General features: G+C 38.8%; 1 pseudogene; it reads left to right on the forward strand.

Moving 5' to 3' along the window:
* The first annotated feature begins 704 nt into the window (after window positions 1–704).
* Window positions 705–4,170, forward strand: LOC104850458 (annotated as a pseudogene).
* Window positions 4,171–4,580: the final 410 nt, after the last annotated feature.

The following is a 4,580-nucleotide window of genomic DNA, read 5'->3' on the forward strand; positions in this document are numbered from 1 at the left end:
TAGTTCATGACCCAGCTAATATAAGCAACAGGAGTGGTGATAGTGGACATCATGATTTTAGAGCAAATGCTTTCAATTTTTCTTCATTTAATGTGATGTTGGCAGTAGGTTTATTCTAAATGGCTTTATCAGATGAAAATAAGGTCTTTCCATGCATATTTTTTCCTTTTTTAAAAAAATCACGAATGAATGTTAGATTTTATGAAAGGATTTTTAAAAATTTGTTGAGATGTTCATGTGATTTTCACCCTTGCTTCTATGTATGTAAGGTATTCCATTTATAGATTTCTCTCTGTTCAACAATCCTTGCGTCACTGGGACAAAGCCTTTGGTCACTATATATGAGCTTATTAATAATTTGTTGCATTACCTTTGCCAGTATCTTATTGGGGGTTTTTGCATCTATGTTCATTAAACAGATTGGCCTATAGTTATTTTTTATAGTTGAGTCATTGGTTTTGTTATCAAGGTAGTGGTAGCTTCCAGGAATGAGATTGGCAGTACTCCTTCTGTTTCAATTCTACTGAAGAATGTAGTGAGTATTGACATTAGATCTTCTGTGAAGTTCTTGTAGAATTTAGTGGTGAATCCATTGGGTCCTGGGCTTTTCTTAGTTGTCAGATTTTTATTACTGCTTCAATTTATTTGCCTGTTACTGGATTGTGCAGTTTTTATATCTTCTTATATTAGTTTTGGTCGTTCATATGGGTTTAGAAATTTATCCATTTAACTGGATACTTCTATATATTGGAATGCAGGTTTTGAAAGTGATGATTGGATGTAAAGTGATAAAATGCTAGTCATATTAAGCATACTAGTAAAAATGTTGATCACTAATTGTTGTCTGGATTTTAGCAGTGTCCATCATGATTTTACTTTTTTCATTTCTATTTACGTGTCTATGGGACTTTTTTCCCCCTTGTTTTGATAAGATTGGCTAAGGGTTTGTCTATTTTGTTTATGCTTCTTAAGAATTAATTTTTTGAGGCAGGCTGATCCCCTGATCCCGTGTCCAGCTCCAGGAGCAGTAATGTTGGGCTGTTATGCATGGAGGACCATGGCCCTCGAGGCAGGATTGGTGCTGCTAGAACTGCAATAGGCAGGGATCCAGGAGGACCAGGACCAGGAGAACACCAACAGGGAGAAGGCACCTCCTGCCCAGCAGCTGTGGATTCAGGTCTGCCTGGCAGGGCTGAAGGCCAAAACCCTGGTGTTCGGTGCCTCAGTAGAGGCTCAAGACGTGGTGGATTGCACTCTTAGAGATCTTCCTGTTAATGATGAGAACATTGCTACTCTACCACCTTGGAAAGCAAACAGCAAATAGTCTGCATTCACTGTTCATGTGGATGAAGCAGAAGATGACACTCAGAAGAGGCCATCTGGTTCTAAAAGACCAGAATGAGAAGATGCCCTGGCTTTTATTGCAGCTGTTGCTTTACTAGGACCAAGAAAACCACTGGTACCTCTTGATTATCCAGTGGATGTTAGTTCTGATTCACCACACTTCTATGCACATGTTGAGAAAAGTCAGTGAGTGTTAATGAAGCACCAGACTACCATGAGGATGTTCACACTTACTTTAGGGAGATGGAGGTTAAATGGAAATCTGAAGTGGGCTACATGAAGAATGAGCCAGAAATCACTAACAGTATGAAGGCTGAGCTCCTGGGCTGGTTAGTAGAAATGGGAGAGGAATATAAAATACAGAGCAAGACCCTGCATTTGGCTGTGAACTATATTGATAGGTTCCTCTCTTTATTGTGCTGAGAGGAAGGCTTCAGCTTGTGGGCAATGCTGCTATGCTGCTAGCCTCAAAGCTTGAAGAAATATATCCCCCAGAAGTAGCAGAGTTTGTGTATATTACAGATGGTACTTATACAAAAATTCAAGTTCTGAGAATGGAACTTCTAGTTTTGAAAGTTCTTGCTTTTGATTCAGCTGCTTCAATAGTAAATCAGTTTCTTACCCAGTACTTTCTGCAACAGCAGCCAGAAAACTGCAAAGTTGCAAGCTTTGCAATGCTTTTGGGAGAATTAAATTTGATAGATGTTGACCCATACCTAATATATTTGCCATCAGTTATCACTGGAGTGGCCTTTGAAAGATCTTCTGAGGGGGAACATAACACTATACCATCTACATATTGCAAGACTGATGGGAACAAACTAGTATTTCCTTTTATCAAATCAGGATCTAGGGATGTCCTCATCTCTTCCTGATAAGTAGCTAACAATTTAAAATAACTGAAGTGCTTATTTCTCATGTTTCTTAGACCTTTAAGAATACATGCCTGAAAATGTCTTCTATTTTAATCTTCTATCTGATTGGCAAGCCAGTAGGGGTCTTGCATAAGAACTGCTTGTGTTCCAGTAGAAACCAGTTATTCCCTTGGTTGCCTGTCTTTTGAGCTTCCAAAATTAATAATATATTTGACTCTAAATTTAATACTACTTGTCTCTCATTAAAAACCAGTATTTGATTTAAGGGAAACATTACATCTTTCTAATCTAGGTCATAGGTCTGAGTAAATTCTCTAAAGATCTCAATACATATCAGGGCCATCCAAAAACTTTATTAGGTCTCATTTAATCTGTCTTAGATCACTGAGAAAAAGACACATGAACACAAATAGTCCCGTATTTGCCATTTACTTACTGCAAGGGATATTGTCTTGAGAGGACTGAACAACTTAGCTAAGGATGGATATAGCCTCATAGAGATTAATTGTGGCTGGCCTAGAAACTGCACCCTCAGCATTTGGTGGTCAAGGCTTAAAGTTGTCTTGGAAACTTTGTTCTCAGGTTCTAAAGGGTGAGGAGTAGCTTCAGGGTTAGAGGTACTGAATATCTTAAGGGTGAGGTGTCTCTCATTACATTTGCACTTGAACTCAAGCAAGAATTACTTAATGTAAACAAAATTTCAACATAACTTGATTTTGACCATTTTTTCTTTTTCATTATAATTTTAATTGTGAGATAGCATCATCATATTTTTCTCTGTGTACTTGGTTTTAGGAGTAGGCACACCATGTGCAGGTGTAGGGAAATACTAAATTGCTCCTTAATACATTTGAAAGGAGTGAGAGGCTCAGATATGGAGCTCCTAATCTGAAACAAGAGAAACAAGCATGGCATCCCATAAGTCTCTTCTTGATTCCTGTGCCCCCTAGGGCATCCCTCAAAGTTTATTCCACTCCAGAGTAGGTAGCTACCATCTGGAGAGACACCCAGAAAATAAAACAACTGGACTATCTACCCTTTACCAGTGCACAGTTTTATCTTCCTCAGGTAACTCATATCCTTACTCCAGTAAGTACTCTTAAAGCACAAGTCACAAATGACTTCAGCTCTATCATGTTTAGAGAAGTATTGCTGGCAAACCAAGAGATTCAAACCATTGATTTCTAGTTTCTTGAAAGCTAGAGGAAAATAGGTAACAGTCAAATTATGGCACTTTTCCTGCAAAAGAGATCATCTCTAGAGATGGTAAATCAGAGATTCTTCCCTGGGGCCTATGGTAGAGAAAGCTCTGGGAAATTTCTGTTGTCTATCCAGTCTTTTAGGCAACTTTTATTAGCAGCAAGACAAGGCTACTCCTTTAAGGTCCATTTTAAATTCACTAAGTATTTGAAACTCCTAGGTCTTCCTAGCAGCCACAGTCCACATTGGTAAAAGGCACCTTTATCAACTGCCTATGTGCACATATGAAGGAAAAGAAAGGCTGACCAAAATAGTACCATATTCTAGTTAGCATGTAAAAACAAATGCAAGTTGTGGATTGATATTTTCCCTAGTGTAAGAAAAAAGTCTTACTTCTAGAAGAAGGATCAATTTGACTATGAGGGATTCTCGAATGAACTCACAACAACTTGGAGAAAAGTTTAAGTGGTGTTTCTAACTCACTAGCACAGAGAAAAAGTCCAAATAAAGCTTAAACTGGTTAAACATTAAAAAAAATCACCATATATCTTTTTATAAGTCCACAGTAAACGTTCCAAAGTCCATAAACTATCAGAAAAGGCATTTTTCCTCCCCTACACACATAAATGATAAAGACAATGCCTAGGAGGGGGAGAAGGTTCAGTAATTTTTAATCTGTGAAGGATTTGTTTTTATATTTGTCTAGAGGTCTATCTTACTCGTAGTAGAGAAAGCAGTTCAAACCCCTTAATGCAGGCTTAAGAAAGGGCTCTGATGGTATCGTTTCAGATCACTCTGAGATGGGTGATACCTGCTGGTCACTGACAGAATTCCCCTTTCAACTCACGGAGGAGTCCAGATAGGACAAGATGTAGAGGTTTCCTGCTGATTACCCAGATGGGCTGTTGGGAGATAGTTTCTTCTGAGGGATCTTTGGGTATCTGCCAGAGAGTAGCCCTGGCTGCGACCACTCAGTTGTCACCTCAGTTCCAATAGTTTTATGCAATCAGAGATCTGTCTCCAGAAGAAATCCAATTGCCTATCTGGCCAACATTCCACCCACCATTGGCATCAATGGGAATGAGGCTTCACAAGAGGAAAACTGAAGAAACCTGTCCTCTGCTTTAAAAGTGGCAGTTGCCCTAAAGGCAATTAGTAGCT

This window comes from Fukomys damarensis, unplaced genomic scaffold, assembly GCF_012274545.1.
Source record: "Fukomys damarensis isolate Sample0158 unplaced genomic scaffold, DMR_v1.0_HiC HiC_scaffold_17, whole genome shotgun sequence".
Taxonomy (NCBI): domain Eukaryota; kingdom Metazoa; phylum Chordata; class Mammalia; order Rodentia; family Bathyergidae; genus Fukomys; species Fukomys damarensis.